Raw genomic sequence first — 12,082 nt, forward strand, 5'->3', positions numbered from 1 at the left:
TACTTAGTAAGGTTTACTGAATGCTTTGTTCCGTATTATCCATTTTAAGTTTGTGGGCCTATAGGAGAAATCAGCCAATACTAACCTCGTTCCATTGCATTTCCTCCCTCTTTTAAGAAGCAATGTTCTCACTTTCTTTCTAGCTTTTCCTGCCTGTCTATAGCCTTAAGCAAGTTTCTCCAGATAAACCAGCCTATAATAGCACAGGAGGTTTTAACAGTCAATCCAATATATTAACTACAGTGTAACGGCCATAAAGGGTGTTACTATTCAGCCCCAGGACTAACTGTCTCTCTGGGGTTCTTTTAAATACTCCCCCTAAAACAACACTGTAAATGCCCATAAAAACCCACAAACCTTACTCAGAAATATGATGAAAAGGTAAAAGGGAAGTTAGTTTGCTTCTTTTAATTAGTTTGTTGCTTTTCCTCTACTCACACTGGGTATCAGTAACAGAGATAACAACCTGATCCTGTCAATAGTAACATCACATGCAATGCATTCAACTAATATTTGTCCCATCCAAGATGCTACTGGCCACTATTTTCACAAATGCTCCTTACATTGTTTTGTCATCTTCTCTTTCTTCGGCAAGTGGCAAAACTCTAAACAGTTTGGGTTGTATCTAAAGTAGTGCTACATGAACACTCTTGTGTCCCTAATCTGTTCTAGGGCTTCCCCCAAAATTAGCTGAATACCACTCTTTCCACCAGCCTTCCTTGATCCAATGCCCTCCAGACATTTTGGACTACATCTCCCACCAGTGCAAGCTACATGGCCAATGCCTAAGGGATGATGGAATGTGGCACACATTGGAAGGCACCATATTAGGGAAGGCCATTTTACAGGTTCAGTTCTGTCTCAGCTCACCCACAAGCTCACTAGGTAGCCTTCGGCCAGCTTTGGTCAACTTTTTCAGATCCAGGACTCACTTTTAACCCCATAGCGGCCAAGTTTTCCCTTTTCTCGCGAGGAAGCCTATTCAGCATAAGGGAGTTTCCCTTTAAGAAAGGGAGAACTTGGCAGCTATGTTTAACCCAAAAATGCACTTGGGGACCCATTTCTTAATCAAATTAATCAATCTACAGTACTTTATTGGCATAGAAAAAGTGCTACATATACATGGATCAAAGCACAACACAGTTAACAAAACATAGTAGGAGATACTTTAGGATAAAACTGTCCAGACATCGTGAGGTACGAAAATGACATGCCGTAGTAAGAGATACTTTAGGGTAAAATGTTTCTTAAACTTCGGCATGGCGTTAGTGGTCCTATTATGACCCACCTTGGATCAGGCCTCAGCTCACTAGTGCATGCCAACCCACCAGCTAAAGACCAATATCTAGGCAAACCACTGCTTATCAGTCACTGGCCTCTTCTCTGTTAACATGGTTATAATACTTATGGCATATTTTACTGAATTGTGGTAAGGATGAATTGCCACAGAGATGGATGACTGCAACTATTTTCAGTTTCTCTCACTTTCGCAGGTCTTCATTCAGAGGTCCATCCCATCTTTTTTTCCAAATGTGTCTGCACAAATCCAAACAAAAAAATAATCTGAACGTTACTCTAAAGATTTCTAGACATATTTTCTCTGAAAACAGTAGTGTGTTTTTATTATTATTAAAAAGAGGGAGGGTAGTGGTTTTTAATTTTTGTCAGAGCAGCCTCTGGCTAGAAAAGAGGCTCAAGTCAAGAGCAATGAAGCACTCACATGAATATACAAAGCTTAATCTTTTTCCTTTGCTCTTCTAGACAAAAAGTGTTGCTCCCTCCAGGCATGCATTTCTGGAGTGCAAAGTACATAATCTGCAAACACCTGCTTCCTTTTTTCATACAAAGGGGTTAGAACCTCAGCTGGTATAACTTGGGGTTGTTCTGAATGGAGTTTGGGTGATTTGTAATTCTGGAGAACTTACTTTTGCTCTTCTGTGTGAATACTTAAACACTTGTACACTTGAGTTTTTAAGTGGTACAGGATTGGAGGGGAAGTGTCTTCAGTGACAGCAGGTGAGCAATCTCTGTAAGAAATGTAAGCATACCAAGCTTTTGACACTGAAAAGCTTTTGCACTTTTAAAGTGAGATATCCTTCATATGAGCATGAAAAGTCATTCTGCAAAATCTTCTCACTTGTGTATTATTAGTATCATTGTAGAAAGGTCATCATTGTTAGAGATGATGACTGTCAAGGAGGGAAAGGGATACTCTGGGCAGAAATATTTCACATTTTGAAAAGCTTTTGAGAACTGCAAGGTTTATGATAGATCCATTCCCTGATCCTGGCCACTATTGTATATAGAGACACGGTAAAGTTATAGACAAAAGAGTTCATGATGCTAAATGTGTCACTTGAAGTCAAGGGTATTTATTTATCAGGTGTTCAGAGGGCAGGTCACAGCCGTATATTCATACAAGTAAAAACAAATAAATCAGTTTTAAATAGTTTTACTTGTTTATTATTATTCTTTATAAAGAAAAGCCGTGTCGTATTGATCAAATAAGACAGAAGAAGTACACCACACACACACACACACACACACACACACACACACACACACACACACAATACCTGAATATGCAAAGCCAGGGTAAAAGAGTGGAATCTATATAATGAAGATGCTAGGTACATCTCTGTGGGGATGGAACAACACCCTAGTCAACAATATTGATAGCTGCTGAGTGGTCAAGAAGAATGAGCATGGTTGTTCTCCCACAAATGTTACCAACTGGGGTGTCCAGGGCAGTTTCAGTGCCGTGAAGCTGGGGCAAAATGGATGGTTGTTTTACTTTAAATGCTGGTATGGTGGGTTGCTTGGAATCTGCCATTTGAGAAGGGTCCTAACCCTTTCCTCCCTTGCCACAATCCCAATTGAAATTGTCTCCATGGCATAAGTTAGCTTCTCAGAAGGCAATCTTCCCTATGAACCTACGGAAGCTTGCCATTGGGGACTGTTTTCCTTCAGACCACGATGGAGGCTATTAACAGTATTTTTAAAGAAAGGAAAAGGAAAAGGAAAGCAAGCAAGCATGACACTTCAAGTCTAGTTTGGCCCAGAATCAAAAGCTTATTGGAAATATTGGCTCACAGCGTGCTGTGTAAGTGAAAAGGGAAACTGCTGGGAATTAACTGTGTGGAAACCCTGCAATATTCACAGTGGGAGTTCACATGCACTGTGGGAGAAATGTCCTCAGTTACTAAAAGAAGCTAAGCCCTCCATTCTCCTCTTAAGCAAGAACAAAGAGGGTTAGAAACTTGGGTTGAGAGACAGCCCAACCCCCACTCCCCCCTCTCTTAATAAAGAAGGAGAAGAAGAAGAATTCAGTCTCCCTTTACCCCGAGATCACTGTTGGAGGGATGAATTCAAAGGTTTTTTCCAATGTTACTCCTACTCAGAGTAAACCCATTAAAGTTAATGAACGTGTCTAATTTAGGGTCATTCATTGCAATGGATCTACTTTTAGTAGGACTAGCATGGGCTACAATCCTGTAGTTCCTTGTGTTACACATAACACTTGTGTTGGATAAGGAAAGTAAACTGTAATTGCTTTCCTAGAGGGTCGGCCCTACCACAAGCTAAAATGAGGCAGCCACCTCAGCCAGAAAATGTCAAGAGGAAGGGAGTGACAAAACTGTCTGTGTCACATAGCCTGCACTGCACTCCCTAAGCTAAACCTGGTGCCTTTAAGTGCAGTGGAGCCATCCCATTGCCACCATCAAAGCTAGATTCAACCGCCTGTCTGGTCAGATTCGTTACATGTCATGGGAGAGGCATAGCTGCCAAGTTTTCGCTTTTCTCGCGAGGAAGCCTATTCAGCATAAGGGAAAATCCCTGTAAAAAAGGGATAACTTGGCAGCTATGGGGAGAGGCGGCATCTTGTCCTTTACCTCAGGCACTAAAATGTATTGGGCTGCCCCTGCTTCCCTAAGCCAACAACATTAACCCACCTTTCTCATAAGAAAAAGTGAGTGTACACTCTGCTGCAAGAGATATTCCTAAGTAGGGAGTCATCAAATCATAAAATTGTAGAGTTGGAAGAGACCATGAAAGTCATCGTACAACTCCCTGCAATACAGGAATCTTTTTGCCCAACATGGGATTCAAACCTATGACCTAGAGCATGAGATTAAGAGTCTCATGCTCTACCAACTGAGCTGTCCCTAAGGCATGGTCAGAGACTGCTGTTTGGACTCCCAGCATGCTAGTTCATGTGACACTTAGTTTACAGACAGCTAGATAAGGAAAGGATACTTGATGGCTGAGAGCTTGCCCTTGCTAACTTGCCCATGTTCTCCTATACTGTGTTTTTTATAGGACCATCCATGCTTCTACTCCTGAACTGCTTGGAACAAAGATTATGAATGTCACTGCTTTGTCCTGCTACCGAGTGAATCTGGCTGGCCACAGTGAGAGAAGAAAGAAGGACAGTGATGTTGGAAGGAAGCAACCAGAATATTCTAATGATTTGCTATGGGGGGGGGAGTGTAATATTAGAATGGTTAGATTTGCGTCTGACATGCATCTTGCAAATCTCACTGCGTCTTGCCTACAATTCACAGTCCCATAGCTTACTATCACAAAGGTGCGCTTATCTTAGATAAACAACTTTTGGATGAAGTCTGCTATGGAGCACTTTAGAGCTATTGTAGGAGGGATTGCAAGCTTTGCAAATCCTGTGACCCTGCCTGATTGTGCAAGTCCAGACACAGAAGAGTTTGCGTGAGATGGTGAAATGAAATATACCTTGGAGACAGTGAGTGATGTCAGCTACCCCAGGCTCTGCTTGGTGCCTCCTCTACAGCAAAGCTTCTGCAAAGCATGTCAATTCATGTTTGCTACTTAGACAAAGAAGGGAATTTATGGTAAATTCAAAAGGTGGCTTTCTTTTCTTTCTGGAGATTTAGGGATGGGCTGTTGCTGCAAAACATGAACATCTTTCAACTGGGCAGATTCAGAGCAGGGTGATGGGATGGAACTGAAGAATGGGAGACCGAATTTTGAAGGGGAGATGAAAACAACCATTTGCCTTTTCTTAATTAGACATGAAAGGATCTAAGTGGATTTGCATCCCAGGCAGACTTATCCTATTCTTATTTACTCAGAAGAAGGAACCACTAAGTTCAGTGGGTCTTACTCTGAAGTAATTGGACATAGATTCAAAGCCTCAGGTGACAATCCTTAGCAGTCTTTCTAGACAGGAGAATTGAACTAATTGAAGTAATGTCTATATTGATATTTAATTTCAGTCCCTTACATCTAAATAAAATTAATTACTTTTCAGGGAAATTAAATCTATCGGGAAGGAAACAGACCACAATTGACTATCATTAACAGAGCATCAGCAAAGGGGATGTGCAAATAAGAACAAAGGCTATGGAAGTGGGGTGGTTTTGCAGACTGGTAGAATGCAAAGTGGAATTTCATAGAATAGAGAATTGTGCAATGAATCATATGTTGAAATTAGCATCTCATTTCATATTTTATCTCATTATAGCTACTACCATTCTTGATATGATTAATGCAAAATATAATTTGCCTGTGTTTAGTTATTCGCTACTAAAAGTACAATTATGTTATTTACTAAGAGAAGCTTTCTGACACAGTTCAGATGTTTCCTCACCACAAAGCAGTCAAAAATGCTCTTGTAGTATTGTCTTAAGTACAAGTAAGCCTTCTTGAGTTCAACAGGATTTGCTCTCTCCTGTGTTTAGGATTGCAACCACGAGAGAGAGAGAGAGAGAGAGAGAGAGAGAGAGAGAGAGAGAGAGAGAGAGAGAGAGAGAGAGAGAGAGAGAGAGAGAGAGCAGGCCCCAATATTCACCTTGCATCTGTACATTTATTTTATTTTTTTAAAATCCTATCTGTTTCTGAATTATTCTGCAAACTCTCCACTTTGATCTATAATTCAGCTCCTGAGCCACTCTTGATAACAAAATTCTGTGTTCCCCCATTTGAAAGATGGCTTTTGGTCAAAGTGGATAAAATTTACAGGCACAGGAACCTTTCTACGGTACACAAATAGCTCCTGGGACTGTCTTGTTTTGGTGGTAGGGTGGAATGGGAGGGAAAGGGATTCATTCTCCTCCATAATCCCTTTTGAGGGAGTGAGGGGCATTTACCTTTCTTATCATGAAATAATTAAGAGGTGGCCAAGTAGTGTACAGTATATCCTTGCAGCTTATTTACAGAATACAGTTGCTTGTAGTCTCCTATAGGCCTCCTGATGGATTGTACAAGTCTGCAATAGGCCTTACATTGTGAAGCTGTCTACAGCTCTGCCTGCAAAGTTTGGGGGAGCTCTGGGTTTTAGTTTCTCTCCATCAAAACTTAATTAAAGCTTGTGTGTGTGTGTGTGTGTGTGTGTGTGTGTGTGTGTGTGTGTGTATCCTCCACTGATGTGCTTTAACAAAGCAAATAATAATAATAATCCAGAAATCTTCAGCATTCCACAGGCAATGTTTTGGACAACCTCATTTCTTGCAAAGCCCATGGGCCTAGAAAAAGATATAAATATTGTATAGGTAAATTTAGAATTGTATAGGTAGAGAAAAACACAGAAACAGAGCACTCTATGGCTGTGAGGGGCCTTGATCTGATGCAGGGCTATTGACATTATGCTTCAACTCAGGAAGGGAGATTGAAACTGAAATCACCCATATTCACCTTTTTATTCAGTGCCAATGCACACCCCTAGGATATATAATCTGAAACTTTTGAAAGGAGTTGTAATGATAAAAGGAAATTGTGGTGTAAACAAACAGTGGTACTTACAGAAGTCAGTGCTGGTGAGGCATGTGAAAGCTGAGATTGGAAATATCAAAGTAAAGCCTCTGCTGCCAAGAACAGCATGATTTCTTTATTGGTACACTGCATTCTTTCATTCTGGAAGATAAGTAGTGTGTTCTCATAAATGACAGCCAAACTGAATGTTACAAATGGCAGAGGGGCAGAAGCTAATGCCATGCCTTTTAAAAGCTTATAAAGCTTTGAATCCTGACCTGCTTCGACAATCATATATCTAGAGTGCAAGTGTTTGGTAAATACAGTCCTCATTGTAGGTGTAAAGACAAGAATTACCTAGAATCCCAAGTGCACAAGCTCTAGGTGACTAATCAAAACAGATCTGGAAGATCCATGGGGGTGTTAATCCAAAATTACAAAGAAGTGTCTCAGGGTCTAGGCAACTTATTAAACCAATATTCCATTACAATATATATGCAGGCCAGGTACTGCCTGTAGTTTAAGCATCACAGAAAGTTGTGATGATGCTGAGGAGCAATGTTCTGAATAAGCTGATTTGCATTATTTTTTATTATTTTAAACTTGCTAATCACTTGTCACATGCAAGGTCTCCTTGCAACTTACAACATATTTATAAGCGTAAGTAAAACTGTATTATATTATAAGCACATTCAAACACGACCCCCCCCCACATGCAATTAATTTAAATATTACACAAAGCAATTTCCCCACCTTAACAGCAGTAGGAAGCATACAGTAGAACACTAAAAAGCAAAATAAAATAATCACAATCCTTCAAAGTGTGGTGGAAAGGTAAAATTTTGCCTGGTGGTAAAAAGATGTCAGCAAAGGCGCCAAGCAGACCTCAGTGGGGAACATTTTCCACTGACAGGGAACCACAGCTAAGAAGTCTTGCTTCCTTGATGCAATGGTCAAAACATAACAATTATTCAATACAATAGTTGTGTAAAAGCCTAGCAAAGACCAGATCAGAATATATTTAGAACCAAAGGACACAAACAAAGCACTGCTGAGGAAGCATTTTCAATTGCCTACAGTAAAAGAAATCACAGTAAGTTACCATGAGCAGAATTATTTACAACCCTCAAAGCCAGCAGTGGCTTTAGCCAATTCAGCTGGCAGAAACAGATTTACAAAATCACCATTTGAACACAGGTGGACAACATGCAGCCTAAGGATCAGATGCAGCCTCGCAAATTCATTTTATGGGAAGTGGTCATAATTCAGTGGTAGAGCAACTGCTTTGCATGTAGAAGACCCCGGGTTCAATCCCTGGTATCTCGAGGTCAGGCTGGGAGAGAACCCTGATGGATACCCTGGAGACAGTTGGACTATCTCTGCAAAATTGTATATTTAAGGATTTGCAGTGCTCCTATCATTAGCAGAAACAATTTTAAATTTATTCAGTTTTGGATCTGCAAAATTAGTAAATAAACTATCATGAGGTGTTCTCTTGACATCTGTTCCTTTTAGTTGTCCTATGCATACCCCTGCACATCTAAACATTTTTCAAAATAAAAAAGAAAAGAGCATTGGGTTTTTTTGGGGGGGGGTGGAATTGTCAGTGCATAGCTGCCAAGTTTTCCCTTTTCTCACGAGGAAGTCTATTCAGCATAAGGGAATTTCCCTTTAAAAAAGGGAGAACTTTGCAGCTATGTGTCAGTGTTACATAAGGCCCATCTTATTCAGCATCCTGTTGTCACAGTGGCCAACCAATTCCCTGTGGGAAACCTTCAAGCAGAAGGTGACACAAGTTTACTCTCCCTGCCTGTGGTTTCCAGCAACTGGTATCCACAAACATTACTGCTTCCAAACAAGGGTAACAAGTGAGTTATCTCTCTACAATGGCAACACAGCTAATCCTGCAAAATTGGTAACTGCCTCTTTGCCATTGTAATAATTAAACGTAGCTGCTTTAACTTTTCAAAAGTTGCCTTATGGACTGCTATCCAGGAAAGAGCAACATCATAATGGCATAGTTACTGTTGTGATGTTTGGAATAAACATTGTTAGATCATTGGCTGTTCCTACAATTTTTGTAGATCCAGCTTGTTCTTTCCTTTAGGTACTACAGCTGCAACCTCTATTTGATTTAGCATTGGGCTTTTGCCTTTCCTTGTCTAAATTGTGCCCGACCTGTCAGACATGGCATATTTCAATTCTCCATTATTCAGTTTCAGAATTCACTCTCAACACCTAAGTAGAACTTACTCCAGTGCTTCATTGTTTTCCTGTCTATTCTGTTCCCTCACAAGGATTGTAGCTGTATAAGAAGTAACACTGTAAACAATTTAAAACTTTGGCAGGATTAGAGTAATATTTGTAAAGTACTGTACAAAATACAATGGAAAAGTTAAAAAATACTTATAACAAATTAGAAAAAAAGGATAAGCTGAAGGAAAAGGGGAGTAATTATGGAAACCAGAGAAGGGCTAGAAGTCAAGGGATTCAGAGAATCCCAAATGTGAAGGTGAATGATATGTTTAAATTGAAATGTACTATGTAAAAATTAATTAAAAACATTTATATATAAAAAGTAACAGTATCAAGATCAGGGGTCAGCTATCTTCCCCTGCCACTGAGGATTCCCTCAGAGTAAACTATCAGAGGGCAGAGTCAGAGAAAAGTCCTCTGGTTTAACTGGAATAAAGATCACACCGTTTGGATTTTATTAGAATTCCCAGTCCTGTGCAGATCTACTCAGAAGCAAAGCACTGCTAGACCATATCTGGGGCAGGTCAGGGAGAATCTATGTTAAAATAACTTAGGAAAAGATTTGTTGGGTGAAATTGGCAAGCAGGGGAAGAGCTAAGCAGAAGAATCCACAAATTTGAGATGTCTTTTTGGTGGTTAAAATTGTGGGGTTGCAGATGGCCTCTGAAGCCCAGCATGAGGTCAAGGATGAGCACTACCTTCCTCTTCCTGGGAGAAAATAGAGTGCCAAAAAACCCAGCTCCTGGCTTTGGAAGTGTGTCTGAAGTTCAGCATGTCTGACCTGAATTCTCCTCCCTTCAAAACTCAGGAGGAGGGCAAGAGGTTAATCATTCTCCCTATCAAGCTGAGCTTTGGAGATACCCGCAGAGGGGACAGCAGTGTTCACCACAGAGAGCAAAGCACCAGTAAGTTAATTTGTTGGCAGGTTAGAACATCCCTGCCCATCTAAAGATCCACTTCTCCTACTCACAAGAGGATTTAAAGAGAAACATTTATTTTGGAATCTCTGTTTTGTTTTATAACATATAGGATTGGACTGTTAGTGTTTCACTTCCAGAGCAGAGGGCTGCAAACACAAGTAGTTTGAAATTCCTTACCAATTTGGGTTCATTCTTCATTTGCAGCTGTGTTACTTTGCAATGAATAAATATACCTGCTCTTTGCTCAGATATGTGCTGTTGTTCAAGGCAGCTTTACCAAACAAGTCGGGGCAACCCAGATCTGAATGACGCTCAAAGCAGAGCATTCCCAAAGGCATGCCTTTAACTGGCATTGGATAAGTCAGCATGTGTCTTCATGCCCTCAGAAAGGAAAGGGCTTGGTTTATTCACAGTTGTGTTCCAAATTGCAGGTAGACAGCCAAGTGTAAAGCTGCAGCAGAAAATATTATAGGGCGCAAATATACAGAAAGATTTGTGTGGATGAAAGGACAGGAAATCAAGTGAGTGAACTGTGGGTATCAAGTTTTATGCAGAATGAAGAAAGAGTAAATATTCCAAGCAGGAAGTGATGTGATGGCAGGGGGCTTGAATATAAGGTCACTTAGGGCCCTAGAATATCCACCCAGCTGAGGCTCTGGGGGAGCAGCTTTTGCCATGTGGCCTGGATGTGGCTGATCCTGGGGGACTGCCATCTTCTGGCACAACTGGAGGAGGGAAGCTCACCTGGGGCTACCCAGCTCTGGCCATGCCAGACCCTCTTTTCTTTGCAGGCCTGACCTGCAAGGCCAATTGGGGCAGGGACAGGAGCACCCATCCCATATTTGCTGACTGTTATGGGATTTTCCACCCACTCAGAGGGAGAATGCCAGACCCTCTTTTCTTTGCAGGCCTGACCTGCAAGGCCAATTGGGGCAGGGACAGGAGCACCCATCCCATATTTGCTGACTGTTATGGGATTTTCCACCCACTCAGAGGGAGAATGGGCCCATGAACCTTGAAGTGGTTTACCCAGTCACTGTATTTGGGACTACGGATGAATTTTCTCCTGCAAACAAATTAGGCAGCTTGCAGGTTTTCACCTATCTCAGGGATGTCCAACTGGAAGATCGCGATCCACTGGTAGATCGCAGGGTGTCCATGGTAGATCATGCGAAAAGTCCATCCCCACCCCACCCCCACCCCCCACAAAAGCTCAACAAGTTAGGCTTCCTAAAAAAAAGTTCAACAACTTTGACTTTGGGAGAGTAGATCTCAATTTTGTTCTTGAAAGTTGGACATGCCTGACCTACCTTATAGCAACTGTCACAACTTTGGTGGATAAGGCATTTGTCTGGATAATTAGTCATGGGGATTCACTGTTAAAGGGGTCCAGGAGGGGTGACTCTGTCTGGGAGCCCACATATACCAATGGGCCAATATACCTCTCCCAATGGCAGCCTGTGCTGGGTCATGGCACCCAGTTCATGTTGGGGGTGACTCCTCAGGACAGAGTCGACCCCACTGGGTTCCTATCAGGCAGCATGCCCAATGACTTAGTGAAACCTACTGTTACCTGCAATCAATAAATGTGTGGCCTAATTCAACCCAATGCCTGTGTTTGTTTTTGTTATCCTCCCTGCACTAGCTAGGGACATCAGGCACCTGTGGTGGAAAACAGCTTAATTTTTTAGTATCATTTTAGTCAAAGTAGCAATAAAATAAAATAGCATTGCTGCCTCAGTACAAGATACTTTTGTTTTACCTTTATACATAATTGCATATATTTCAGCCAACCTTTGCCATCTTTACAATATATGCAAAAACTTGCACAACAAATGCTTTTGTTGTGCAAGTTTTTGCATATATTGTAAAGATGGCAAAGGCTGGCTGAAATATATGCAATATTGCACAACTGGTATTACACTCATATTTCTTTATGGTTATGATTTCTTCAGAAACCAACCAAGCACTTTCAGATTACGGTTTGTCCAAAAAGCAAACAGTTTGTTTAATTCTCAGTGTTTTTGGTCAAATCAGCTCACAATGAGGGCAAATGCATTTATTTATTTAAAAGATTGCTATCCCACCAATCCATCTAAATAGTCCAAGACAGCTACCCCAAATCATGTTAATATTCCAAAAATAACATCTAAGCAGATTTTTACATGGCTAGGAACTTC

At 41.0% G+C, this 12,082-nt stretch overlaps 1 long non-coding RNA gene across 1 annotated transcript; it reads right to left on the minus strand.

Moving 5' to 3' along the window:
* Window positions 1-409: 409 nt before the first annotated feature.
* On the minus strand, window positions 410-10,209 carry LOC132592505 (uncharacterized). The gene is made up of 4 exons (XR_009557974.2): window positions 10,080-10,209; window positions 6,778-6,888; window positions 1,926-2,027; window positions 410-1,536 (listed from the first exon to the last, which is right to left on the minus strand). It is a non-coding gene; the product is annotated as an uncharacterized LOC132592505 (long non-coding RNA).
* Between the last annotated feature and the right edge of the window lie 1,873 nt (window positions 10,210-12,082).

The sequence above is a fragment of the Zootoca vivipara genome, chromosome 7, assembly GCF_965207765.1.
Source record: "Zootoca vivipara chromosome 7, rZooViv2.hap1.1, whole genome shotgun sequence".
In the NCBI taxonomy this organism is placed as follows: domain Eukaryota; kingdom Metazoa; phylum Chordata; class Lepidosauria; order Squamata; family Lacertidae; genus Zootoca; species Zootoca vivipara.